Source organism: Hemiscyllium ocellatum, chromosome 17, assembly GCF_020745735.1.
Source record: "Hemiscyllium ocellatum isolate sHemOce1 chromosome 17, sHemOce1.pat.X.cur, whole genome shotgun sequence".
NCBI classification, from domain to species: domain Eukaryota; kingdom Metazoa; phylum Chordata; class Chondrichthyes; order Orectolobiformes; family Hemiscylliidae; genus Hemiscyllium; species Hemiscyllium ocellatum.
In genome coordinates this window covers 62,748,077-62,762,769 of record NC_083417.1, presented here as the reverse complement: position 1 = coordinate 62,762,769, position 14,693 = coordinate 62,748,077, and positions in this window count along the sequence as shown.

The window sequence follows — 14,693 nt, the reverse complement described above, 5'->3', positions numbered from 1 at the left end:
AGAATAGAGACAGACTCTAACCTCACACCTTTAAGGCACTGACTGAGCTGAGATGTCACCTTTTGTTATAAAACCTTTAATTATCTTGAGAATATGACTTAAAAGAGGTTCTGGGATTTACATATTAAAGAATCGAAACCAGCAAATCCATTCTAAAAGATGGAAGGCTTAACAATCTAGGTTTGTTCAGTGTATCATGGTATCATTGTAATCTTTTGCTATCAATTCTGTGTCTTACAGTCCTACTTCACAATCACCCTGATGAAGAAGCAGCACTCCGAAAACTAGTTCCTCCAAATAAACCTGTTGGACTATAACCTGGTATTGTGTGATTTTTAACTTTGTCCACCCCAGACCAACACTGACTCCTCCAAATCATTTCCACATAAATAGCAGAGAAATTCTTTGTCTGGAGGTCAGGACAGTGTATAACTGAAAGTTCTTCTTTACTTTTTCTCTTTGGAAAATCACCCTTTCATTATTGATATGATTTGTAAAGTTGGTTTTTAAACAGAAGTCTTAATTGAGCCTGATATCTTTGGTCTTAACCCAAGTTTAAGTGCAAAGCAAAGTTTATTGGCAAACATACAATACAGCGCGTGTTCCTAAGAATGTGAATTCTATCAAGTAGGTTTTGTGTTTGAAAGTCTAAGCAATGCAAAGTGACCACAATACAAGAAACATAACATTCACAAAACTAAAGATTATCAGACTAAATGCTCCCAAAGGTTAAGTGTGACAGAGGATGACACCTAGAAAAAGCCAGCTCAATAACCTGAGTAAAATACCGTTGAACAGTAAATATGGCTTTCTCAACTGAATCCTATTTAGATTGGGAGACAAAGGCGGTTCATGGAAATGAAGGGCTGTGCTATTATAAATGTTATTATCCAGATAAATTGGTTTAACAGTAGATCTAAAGTCTGATGTCTCAACAGGAAATGCATTTTTGCTAACTAGTTGCAATTATGCCGTAAGACCTTGCTGTGTAGAATGTGGGAACTAAAAGCATTAGCAATACCTTTTACAATTTTCTTTGCATTCTGACAAGAACATTTTAATGACACCCCTGAGGCATTTTCACGTACTAAAGCTGCAGTTAGTGATTTTAGTGTCAAAATATGAACATTTAAAATGCTGACCTAGAAAAAGCTGAATAACAGCAAACAGTGCCAGCTATGAGATCTTTGTCATTAGCCTTCCTTTTTGGGTATACTAATTTTTTCTTAATTCCCAAGGCTTTTTTTCCCTTCGTTAGATTCTCCTCACTTTTCTTCTCTTTGCACTGAAGGAAGTGACTTGTAGATATTTTGTAATCACTCTGTTCAGAGATAGAGTCATAGAGATGTACAGCACGGAAACAGAGCCTTTGGTCCAACTCGTCCGTGCCAACCAGATATTCCAACCCAATCTAGTCCCACCTGCCACCTGGCCCATAACCCTCCAAACCCTTCCTATTCATATACCCATCCAGATGCCTTTTCAATGTTACAATTGTACCAGCCTCCACTACTTCCTCTGGCAGCTCATTCCATACACGGACCACCCTCTGCAAGAAAACTCAGGTCTCTTTTATATCTTTCCCCTCTCACCCTAAACCTATGCCCTCTAGTTCTGGACTCACCCATCCCAAGAAAACAACTTTGTCTATTTATCTTATCATGCCTCTAATAATTTTGTAAACATCTATAAGGTCACCCCACAGCCTCTGATGCTCCAGGGAAAACAGCCCCAGCCTATTCAGCCTTCCCCTAAAGCTCAAATCTTCCGACCCTGGCAACATCCTTGTAAATCTTTTCTGAACCCTTTCAAGTTTCATAACATCCTTTCGATAAGAAGGAGACCAGAACTGTGTGCAATATTCCAAAAGTGGCTTAACCAATGTTCTGTACACCTGCAACTTGACTCCCAACCCATGCACACAATACTCTGACCAATAAAGGAAAGCATTCAAAGTTTGGGAGAAGATTTGTAGCTCGGGTGCTCGTTGTTGTGGTTCTGTTCGCTGAGCTGGGTGTTTTTGTTGCAAACGTTTCATCCCCTTTCTAGGTGACATCCTCAGTGCTTGGGAGCCTCCTGTGAAGCGCTTCTGTGATCTTTCCTCCTACATTTATAGTGGCTTGTCTCTGCCGCTTCCGGTTGTCAGTTTCTGTCCGCTGCAGTGGCCGGTATATTGGGTCCAGGTCAATGTGTTTGTTGATAGAATCAGTGGATGAGTGCCATGCCTCTAGGAATTCCCTGGCTGTTCTCTGTTTTGGCTTGCCCTATAATAGTAGTGTTGTCCCAGTCGAATTCATGTTGTTTGTCATCTGCATGTGTGGCTACTAAGGATAGCTGGTCGTGTCTTTTCGTGGCTAGTTGGTGTTCATGGATGCGGGTTGTTAGCTGTCTTCCTGTTTGTCCTATGTAGTGTTTTGTGCAGTCCTTGCATGGGATTTTGTATACTACGTTGGTTTTGCTCATGCTGGGTATCGGGTCCTTTGTCCTGGTGAGTTGTTGTCTGAGAGTGGCTGTTGGTTTGTGTGCTGTTATGAGTCCAAGTGGTCACAGTAGTCTGGCTGTCAGTTCGGAAATGCTCCTGATGTATGGTAGTGTGGCTAGTCCTTTGGGATGCGGCAGGTCCTCATTCCGTTGTCTTTCCCTTAGGCATCTGTTGATGAAATTGCGCGGGTATCTGTTTTTGGTGAATACCTTGTATAGGTGTTCTTCTTCCTCTTTTTGCAGTTCTGCTGTGCTGCAGTGTGTTGTGACCCTTTTGAATAGTGTCCTGATGCAACTTCATTTGTGTGTGTTGGGGTGGTTGCTTTCATAGTTCAGGACTTGGTCTGTGTGTGTGGCTTTTCTGTATACCTTTGTGCTGAATTCTCCGTTCGGTGTTCTCTGTCCAATCACATCTAGGAATGGGAGCTGGTTGTCCTTTTCTTCCTCTCTCGTGAATCGGATTCCTGTGAGTGTGGCATTGATGATCTCTATTCTGTTCTCTATTTCTGTGTTTTTAATGATTACAAAGGTGTCATCCACATATCTGACCCAGAGTTTGGGCTGTATTTGCGGTAAGACTGTTTGTTCTAACCTTTGCATTACTGTTTTTGCTATGAGTCCAGAGATCGGTGAGCCCATGGGTGTTCCGTTGATTTGTTCGTATATTTGGTTGTTGAATGTGAAGTGTGTTGTGAGGCACAGGTCCAGTAGTTTAAGAATGGAAAGGTAGTTTAAAAAGGAAAGCATACCAAACGTCTTCTTCACTATCCTATCTAACTGTGACTCCACTTTCAAGGAGCTATGCACATGCACTCCAAGGTCTTTTTGTTCAGCAACACTCTCTAGGACCTGACCATTAAGTGTATAAGTCCTGCTAAGATTTGCTTTCCCAAAATGCAACACTTCACATTTATCTAAATTAAACTCCATCTGCCACTCCTCAGCCCATTGGCCCATCTGATCAAGATCCTGTTATAATTTGAGGTAACTTTCTTCGCTGTTCACTACTCCTTCAGTTTTGGGTTCATCTGCAAACTTAGTAACTATATCTCTTATGCTCACATTCAAATTATTTATATAAATGACAAAAAGTAGTGGGCCCAGCATTGATCCTTGTGGCACTCCGCTGGTCACAGGCCTCCGGTCTGAAAAACAACCCTCCACTACCATTCTCTGTTTTCTACCTACAAGCCAGTTTTGTATCTAAATGACTAGTTTTCCCTGTATTCCATGAGATCTAACCTTGTTAATCCAGTTTCCCATGAGGAACCTTATCAAATGCCTTACTGAAATCCATATAGATCATATCTACCACTCTGCCCTTATCAATCCATTTTGGTACTTCTTCAAAAAACTCTATCAAGTTTATGAGACATGATTTCCCATGCTCAAAGTCATGTTGACTATCCCTAATCAGTCCTTGCCTTTCCAAATACATGTACATCCTGTCCCTCAGGATTTCCTCCAACAGCCTGCCCACCATCAATGTCAGGCTCACTGGTCTATAATTCCCTGGCTTGTTCTTACCACCTTTCTTAAATAGTGGCACCACGTTAGCCAACCTCCAATCTTCTAGCACCTCATCTGTGATATCAATGAGGCAAATATCTCAGCAAAGGGCCCAGCAATCACTTCCCTAGCTTCCCATAGAGTTCTCGGGTACACCTGATTAGGTCCTGGGGATTCATCTACTTTTATGCATTTCAAGACATCCAATACTTCCTCCTCTGTAATATGGATATTTTTCAAGATGTCACCATCTGTTTCCTTACATTCTATAACTTCCATGTCCTTTTCCATAACAAACACCAATGCAAAATACTCGTTTAGTATCTCCCCATCTCTTGCGGCTCCACACAAAGGACACTTGCTGATCTTTGAGGGACCCTAATCTCTCCTGAGTTACCCTATTGTCCTTAATGTATTTGTAAAAACCCTTTGGATTCTCCTTTACTCTATTGGTCAAAGCTATCTCATGTCCCCTTTTTGCCCTCTGATTTCTCTCTTAAGTCTACTCCTACTGCCTTTATACTCTAAGGATTCACTTGATCTATCCAGTCTATACACGACATATGCTTTCTTCTTCTTCTTAACCAAACCTTCAATTTCTTTAGTAATCCAGCATTCCCTGCACCTTCCAGTCTTTCCTGTCATCTGACTCTTGTTATCTGATTTCTGAAGGCTTCTTATTTTCCAGCCGTCCCTTTACCTGCAAACATCTGCCCCCAATCAGCTTTTGAAATTTCTTGTCTAATATTGTCAAAATTAGTCTTTTTCCAATTTAGAACTTCAGCTTTTGGATCTAGTCTATCTTTTTCAATCACTATTTTAAAACTAATAGAATTATGGTCACTGGCCCCAAAGTCCTCCCCCAGTGACATCTCAGTCACGTCCCCTGCCTTATTTCCCAAGAGTAGGTCAAGGTTTGTACCTTCTCTAATAGGTACATGCACTTACTATATCAGAACATTTTCTTGTTCACACTTAACAAATTCCTCTCCATTTAAACCCTTAACACTATGGCAGTCCCAGTCTATGTTTAGAAAGTTAAAATCCCCTACCATAACCACCTTATTATTCTTACAGATAACTGAGATCTCCTTACAAATTTGTTTCTCAATTTCCCAATAGCTATTACAGGGTCAATAATACAATCCCATTGATGTGATCGTCCCCTTCTTATTTCTCAGTTCCACCCAACTAACTTCCCTGGATGTATTTTTGTGATTATTCTCCCTCAGTGCAGCTGCAACGCTATCCCTTATCAAAAATGCCACTCCCCCTCCTCTCTTGGCTCCCTTTCTGTCCTACCTGTAGCGTTTGTATCCTGGAATATTAAGCTGCCAATCCTGAGCCACATTTCTGTAATTGCTATGCTATCCCAGTCCCATGTTCCTAAGCATGCCCTGAGTTCATCTGCCTTCCCTATTAGAACTCTTACGTTGAAATAAATGCAGTTTAATTTATCGGTCCTACCTTGTTCTCTGCTTTGTCCCTGCCTGCCCTGACTGTTTGATTCACTTATTTTCTCAACTGTACCAGTCTCAGATTGATCTCTTTCTTCACTCTTTTCCTGGGTCCCACCTCTGCACACCCAACCTTCCTAGTTTAAATCCTCCTGAGCAGCTCTAGGAAATCTCCCTGCCAGAATATTAGTTCCCTTCCAATTCAGGTGCAATCCATCCTTCTTGGACAGGTGACTTCTACCCCAGAAGAGATTCCAATGATCCAAAAATGTGAACACTTCTCCCATACACCAGCTCATCAGCCACGCATTCATCTGCTCTAGCCTCCTATTCCTATTATCACTAGCTCGAAGCACCGGGAGTAATCCAGATATTACTACTCTCGAGGACCTCCTTTTTTAAATTCCTGCCTCACTCTTTATATTCTCCTTTAAGAATCTCATCCTTTTCCCTTCCTATGTCATTGGTTCCAATGTGTACAATGATCTCCTGCTGGACCCTCTCCCCCTTGAGAACATTCTGCACCCTCTGAGACATCCTTGATCCTGGCACAAGAGAGGCAACACACCATTCTGATTTTTTACTGCTGACCACAGAAACATCTGTCTGTGCCTTGGACTTTATGGGCGGCACGGTGGCTCAGTGGTTAGCACTGCTGCCTCACAGCACCAGGGTCCCAGGTTCGATTCTGGCCTCGGGTGACTGACTGTGTGGAGTTGCACATTCTCCCCATGTCTGCCTGGGTGTCCTCCTGGTGCTCCGGTTTCCTCCCACAGTCCAAAGGTGTGCAGGCCAGATGAATTGGCCGTGCTAAATTGCCCATAGGGTTAGATGCATTAGTCAGAAGGAAATGGGTCTGGGTGGGTGACTCTGCGGAGGGTTGGTGTGGATTTGTTGGGCTGAAGGGCCTGTTTTCACACTGTAGAGAATCTAGAGAGTCTCTTAACACGATCGATCTCTGGGAACCTGCCATACCCCTCATTGCATTAGATCCAGTTTCAATACTTGGCTGCTTGTGCTACATTCCCCTGAGAATCCATCATCCCCTTACATTCTTTCAAAACAGCATACTTATTTGAAATGGGGATAGTCACAGAAGATTCCTGTATTACCTGTCGACCTTTCCTGGAGTTAACCCATCTATGTACTGTATCATATTAGAGAACATCCTCCTTTCAAGCCTTCTTCTTTTCGGAAAATAACCTCAGGTTTTCTGTTCACAAGATCACAACCTGAATCCATCCTCCCAAGTCCTAACAATTTACAAAGCTTGGTGTACAGTGAACTTGTAAAATGTGAGGTCTATGGATTGTTTTAGGGAGAGGTAGAAATGGATATCAAGAAATGTGAGGAAAAGAGTACTTAAATAATGATACAAGATTGAAAGTTGAATGGCATACACCATCTGGAATGAAATATTCTTTATTGTAGCGTGTACACAAGTACGGAAGTACAGGAGTGGTGAAATGTTTACAATGTTGTTTCATTTGGCACCATCTTAGGTCCAAAGTACCTAGTTAAAGGTCTTAGATACAAAATAAAGGAATAAAGGGGAAAAAAAGAAAAAAAAGGTTACATTACTTAACAGTTATTCATAGTATGAAAAATGAGAAATAAAGTTAAGATAAGCATTGTAGTCTTTCTGTAGAGGATCTGCAGTAGGTCAGCGCAGGGGGTTTCCACACATGGTCTGACTGGGCTTGCAAGCCACAGACCACCTGCACTGGTCCCCAGTCCGACAAACATTCTGCTCCATTTTGGCCTTCAGCCTGCTGGCCGTTCCTGCTCTGCTCTCGTCTCCAGCCCACTGGCCAACCCCACGTTGCTAGGGCATCCAGCCTGCTGCTATTTCTAATGAAGATAGGGTGATTGCATAAAACATTTCAACTATACTCTCAACGATCCATACAAGAATATAAATCATTTGCTATGTTTCATAACCAACCACTTTCGTTAAAAAAAATTCTAGTTTCTGGAGATTAGATTAGATTACTTACAGTGTGGAAACAGGCCCTTCGGCTCAACAAGTCTACACCGACCTGCCAAAGCGCAGCCACCCAGACATTTACATTTACCCCTGCGCCTAACACTACTGGCAATTTAGCGTTGCCAATTCACCTAACCTGCACATCTTTGTGACTGTGGGAGGAAACCCACACAGACACAGGGAGAACGTACAAACTCCACACAGTCAGTTGCCTGAGGCGGGAATTGAACCCAGGTCTCTGGGACTGGGAGGCAGCAGTGCTAACCACTGTGCCAAGATGTTTGAAAATTATCCAGTATCACCATTGCTTTTGTAACATGGATGAAACCTGACCCACCAAGTACTTTTCAACATTATTTTGATGAGTTTAAATTTCTTTTACTGCCTCTTGCAGAACCATAATAGATATCTGGTCAGCATTTCTGTTGGATGAATGCAAATAAGCCTAAACTATTTAAATTTGTTACTTTGATGACAGTCAGTGAATGAAAGGATGTTAGAGTGACTAAATTAAAACTTCTATTGTATGTGGGAACATAGGAGCAGGAGAGAACTACTTAGCTTCTTGAACGTATTACACCCTTCAGGAAGATTATAGCTGAACTGTGACCTAATTCCATATACCTGCCCTTATACCGCATCCCTGACTAAATTTAGTTAATAAAAATTTGTTGAAATCCAATTTAACTTAACAATTAATCTAACCAATTTTAATTTGCAGAACAGAATTCCAAACTGTTGCTATCTTCTGTGTCTGTGAGTATCTTCTAATTTAATATTTCATCCAGCAACTTCAACATTCACTCATCACCACCAATGCTCAGTGCAGCACTATGTATCTTCTTCAAGATGAACTGTAGCAATTCACCAAGGCTCCAGAGATATAATGGAATATCATGGAAACATTATAATCTGAAAGCTGATTGACACGCTTTGGCATGTTTGCAATGACTCTTACCAATTTTTATTTTTAAAAATTATAGAAAGCATCCTATCTGGATGCATCATAGCTTCTCTCACCTCTAACATACTCCATCTGCTTGGATACCCTGTGCTGGTCTGTTACCCACTGCTATGACATTAACCGCCTCAACCTGTCCACCCGTCTCACCCACTCCAACCTCTCACGCTCGCAACACGCAGCCCTCTACTCCCTCTGCTTCAACCCCAACCGCATCATCAAACCAGCAGACAAGGGGCACGCAATGGTAGTTTGGCGCACCATCCTGTACACTGCTGAAGCCAGACCCAACTCACGGACACCTCCTCCTGCTGCCCCCTTGACCATGACCTCACCTCCCATTACCAAACCATCATCTCCTAGACCATCTACTGCCTCCATCACCTCAGGGGATCTCCCATCCATAGTCTAAAAAAATCATAGTCCCAAAACCCTGCACTCCCTGGTTCTACCTCTCATCCAAAATTCACAAACCTGACTGCCCCAGTTGACCTAACATCTCTGTCTGCTCCTGCCCCACTGAATTTATCTCCTCATACCTTGACATCGTCCCGTCCCCCTTGGTCCAGGAACACATTCAACTCACCACCCACTTCCTCCACCTCTTCCATGACTTTTGCTTCCCTGGCCCTCAATGCCTCACCTTCACCATGGACATCTAGTCCCTGAACACATCCATGCGCCATGGCAATGGCCTCCAAGCCCTCTGTTTCTTCCTCTCCCACTGATCCAACCAGTACCACTCCACTGACACACTCATTTGATTGATTGAACTGGTTCTCACCCTCAACAACTTCTCCTTCATATCCTCCCACTTCCTTCAGACTGAAGGGTTAGCCATGGGCACCTGCATGGGTGCCAGCTATGCATGCCTCTTCGTTGGACATGTGGAACAGTCCATCTTCTGTAGTTACACTGGCACCATTCCCCATCTTTTCCTCCACTACATGGATGACTGTATCAATGCCACTTCATGCTCCTATGAAGAGGTTGAACAGTTCTTCAACTTAACAAACACCGTCCACCCTGACCTCAAATTCATCTGGATCACCTTGGACACCTCCCTACCCATCTCCATTTCCGATGACTGACTCCACACATACATCTACATCAAACCCACAGACCCCCACAGCTACTTGGAATACACCCCCTCCTACCCCACCTCATGTAAAAACACTATCCCATACTCTCAATTCCTCCACCTCCACCGTATCTGCTCCCAGGAGGAGCAATTCCACTCCAGGACATCCCAGGTGGCCCCCTACTTCAAGCACAGCAATTACCCCTCCCATGTGGTCGACAGTGCTCTCCAGAGGGTCTCCTCCACCTCCCACACCTCCACCATTGAATGCCATCCCTCCAACCAGAACAAGAATAGAACCCCTCTTCTCCACACCTTCCACCCCACCAATCTCCAGATACAATGAATCATCCTCCGAGATTTCCACCACTCACAGTCAGACCCCACCACCAGAGATATATTTCTCTCCACCGACCCCAGCAGCAGCAGCCCCCCCACCCCAAAGCAGCATTCTGCACAGATCATTCTTTCTGCGACTCCCTTGTTAGGCCCACGTCCTCCACCAACTCACCCTTCACTCCAAGTACCTTCCCTTGCCACTGCAAGAGGTGTAAAACCTGCGCCCACACCTCCCCCCTCACCTCCATCCAAGGGCCCAAAGGATCCTTCCACAATCGGCAGGGATTTTCCTGTACATCTAAACATCTCATCTACTTTGGCCTTTGCTCTTGAATTGGTCTCCTCTACATTGGGGAGACACAATGCCAACTCGTGGAATGTTTCAGAAAACATGCACCAAACAACCCCACTGCTCTGAGGCCGATCACTTCAATTTGCCCTCCATTCTGCCAAGGACATTCAAGTCCTGGGCCTTCTCGACCACCATATCCTAGCCACCCAATGCCTAGAGGAAGAGCACCTCATCTACTGCCTTGAGACTCTCCAACCACACGGCATCAATACTGACTTCACCAGTTTCCTCATCTCCCCCTCCGCCCATCTCATTCCAGGTCCAACCCTCGAACTTGGCACCATCCTCTGAACTGTCCCATCTGTCCATCTTCCTTCCCACCTATCTAGTCCATCCGCCGCAGTGACCTATCACCATCACCTCCCAAATGCACCTACTTTTCGCCTTCCAAGCTACCTTCCCTCCAGCCCCACTGCCCCCCCCACCCCCCTCTCAATTCATTTTACAGCTTCCTTTGCCCCATCCACATTCTTGATGAAGGGCTTATGCCCAAAACTTCAAATCTCCTGCTCCTTGGATGCTGCCTTACCTGCTGGGTTTTTCCAGCTCCACAGTTTTTTGACGCTGATCGCCAACATCTGCATTCCATCCCTCGTGTCATAGCTTGGTTTGTCAATTGCTCTGCCCAAGACAGCAAGAAACTCCAGAGTTGTGTACACAGCTCAGTCCATCATGCTATCTAGCCTCCTTCCATTGATTCTGTCTATACTTCCCACTGTTTTGGATAAGCAGCCAACATAAAGGCTGCTCGCACCCTGGTTATACACTCCTCCACCTTCTTCCATTAGGCAGAAGTTACAAAAGTTTGAAAATATGTGTCAACAGATTCATGAATTTTTTTTTCAACATTGTTATCCTACTTATGAACGGACCTCATATTAGAGCTGATCTTTCTCTGCACCTTCTCTGCGGCTGTAACAGTATGATTTGTCTAGGTAACAATAAAACAATATTTTTCACTGTATCTCTATATATGACAATAATAAATCAAATCAAAGCTCCCCTTCAAGTCACTGAGCATCCTGACTTAGAACTATATTACCATTCCCTCACTGTTGCTGGGTTAAAATCTTGAAATTCCCTTCCTAACAGCACTCTGGGTGTCCACACAACAAAGACTGCAAGTGGTTCAAGAAGGTAGCACACCACCAGGGCGGCACAGTGGCTCAGTGGTGGGCACTGCTGTCTCACAGTGCCAGGGACACAAGCTTGATTCCAGCCTCAGATGACTGTATGGAGTTTGTACATTGTTCCATGGGTTTACTCCCACAGTTCAAAGATGTGCAGGATGGATGGGCTGGTAATGCTCAATTGCCCATTATGTCCAAGGATGTGCAGTGGGCCAAATGGCATAGAGATTCTATGGTCATGTTTCAGAATATAAAGTTCCCATCATGTACCTTGAGCCTTCTGCTGTCTAGCAGGACTTGTTTAGATTCTATGGTCACATTCCCCAGGGCAACTGGGGATGGGCCACAGTGAAGCCTATAATTCCATGAATGAATAAAACAAAGCTAATAAAGTACTTTTGAAGTTTGGTCACTGTATAATGTGAGAAATATTAGTCTCCACCTCAAAATTAGGTCCTTGTAATGTTCTCATCACCTCCTATAAAACCTGGTCCTGGGACTTTGCACTTCTTGCTGCCATTATTTTTTGACCAGAAAACCTCACTTAATCTTTTAACATTGGATTGCCAACTCCAGGTAGAGGTTTGACTGGAGGCTTTATCGTGTAACTTTGTGTTTCAAAAGAAACCCACATTCCAAATATTGGTCCATCCAACAACAATACTGCTTTCCCATGCTAACTAGAAAAGGGGTAGATTTTTAAAATCCATTTGCATTAATTTTGATCTTTACTGAAATAGCCTTTCCTCCAATTACCAGTAAGAAATTAAATTGTGTATAAAAAAAACACATAACTTGTTTGATGCCCATATGATTTTACCACTTGTCTAGTTCCAAAAACATCGTAGAAATTTACATTCAATTCATGGAGACTCCTTGAAGTTGTTTATCACAGGTAAGTAAGGCCCAAGTCTGATCTACAAGATGGTATCTCTAATAATGTGGCAATTACTTCAGTACTGCACTGAAATATCAGTCCAGATTATGTGCTCAGATCACAGGAAGGTTTAAATGCAAAAATATCTGATTCAGGCAAAACGGCTGTTGCTCCTCCAGGTTGACATATAATAGCAATCCTATAAGGCTAAAATTAATAACAAAGTTATTTTATTACAAATAAGCAAAGAGACCATGAAGTGCAGGTTCAAAATTCCTTGAAAGTAGATTCCCATGGAGACCAGATTGTGAAGGTGGCATTTGGTATTCTTGCCTTTATTGGTCAGTGCATTGAGAATAGGGGTTAGGAGCTCATCTTGCAGCTGTACAGAACATTGGTTAGGCCACTTTTCAAATATTGCATTCAATTCTGATCTTCCTGCTGTAGAAAGGATGTTGTGTAATTTGAAAGGGTTCAGAAAAAAAAATTACAAGGCTGTCGCTTGAGTTAGAGGGTTTCAGCTAAAGGGAGAGGTTGGATAGTCTGGTGTTATTTTCCCTGGAGCGTTGGAGACTCAGGGGTGACCTTGTAGAGGTTTACAATATCATGACGGACATGGATAGGGTAAATAGACAAGGTCTTTTCCCCAGGATGACGGAGTTCAAAGCTAGAGGACGTAGATTTAAGGTGAGCGGGCAAAGATTTAAAAGGGACATAAGGAGCAACGTTTTCACACAGAGGGTGATAAGTATATGGAAAGAGCTGCCAGTGGAAGTGGAGGAGACTGATACAACATTTAAAAGGTATAATGATGCGTATATGATTAGGAAGGGTACAGAGGGTTATGGGCCAAATGCTGGCAAATGGGAACAGATTAATTTAGCATATTTGTTGGAATTAAGGGTCTGTTTCTGTGCTGTATGACTAACTGAACATCGAAAAAAGATATGGACCTAATTACTGGAATTCTAGTAAATAAGATGTACACTGTTTGTAAAGTACAGGAATTTATTTATTTACACAGTATCTCAGAACCTTTTTAAAACTAAACTAATGTTGATTCTGATTAAAGTTACATTTTTGGGTGCATTACATTCTGGTGAATTAAAATTTAATTTAAATGAGCAAACACTGCAGAATAATCTTTCTTCATTTGTTGAAATGTTGTTCAGGCAAATGTGAAATGTACATGAAAACACTGCCCCAGTTCAACAGATCGCATCACCACAAACAAAAAATAAAGAGGAAGTAGTAGGCCATTCAGCCTACTCCACTATTTGAACCTCCTCCACTATTCAATATGATCATAGCTGATGATCCAAATCAGTACCTTATTCCTGCTCTCTCCTTATATTCTTTGATTCCTTTTCAGTGCTACAAGCTATATCTAACTCCTTCTTGAGATAATCCAACATCTTAGCTTTGACCACTTTGTGGCAGAGAATGCCACAGGCTCGCCACTCTCTGGGTGAAGAAATTTCTCTCATGTCAGTCCTTAATGGCCTAACCTGTATCTATAGACTACAACTCCTGGTTCTGGACTCCCAATCATCAGGAACATCCTTCCCACATTTGCCTCACCTAGTCTTCTATAAAATCCTCTGTCATTATTCTCAACTCTAGTGAATGTAACTTCAACTGATTCAGTCTCTTTTCATGCATCAGTCCTACCTTCCAGGAATCAGTGTGGTAAAGATTTGTTGCAGTCTATCCATCGCCAGAACATCTTCCCCACTTAAAGAGAACAAAAATGTGACCAAGGTCCTGGATAATTGCAGCAAGACTTCGCTGCTCCTGCACTTGAATCCTCTATGAAAGTCAACTTACCATTTGCCTTTTTCACCACATGCACGCTTTCAGTAACTCATGTACAAAGATACTAGGTCTTGTTGCACTTCCCCCTTCCCCAATCTATCACCATTTAGAAAATTATCTGCCTTCCTATTTTTGTTATCAGTGTTGATAATCCCATTTCTACACATTTTACTACATCTGTCATGCATTTGCCCATTCACTCAACTTGTCCAAATCACATTGAAGCGTCACTGCATCCTCCACAGAGTACATCTGCTCATCCAGCCTTGTGTTATCTACAAACATGGAGATATTACATTTAGTTCCCTCATCTAAATCATTAATATATGCTGAGACTAGGTGGGGTCCAAGCACTGATTCCTGCAAAACCCCACAAGTCATTGGCTGCTATTTGGAAAAAGATTCATTTATTCCATCTTTTTATTTCTTGTCTGCCAACCAGTTCTCTATCTATGTCAGTACATTACCCCAATCCCATGCATTTTAATTTTACATACTAACCTCTTAAGTGGGACTTTATTGAAAGACTTCTGAAAGTCCAGGTAAACCATATCCAATTGCATCCCCAATCAACTCGACTAGTTACATCCTTGAAGGATTCCGGTAGATTTATCAAACATGACTTTCCTTTTGTAAACCCATTTTGACTCTGTCAGTGTTTTCCAAGTGCTCTACTATTAAACCTCACTATGGAGGTCAGGCTA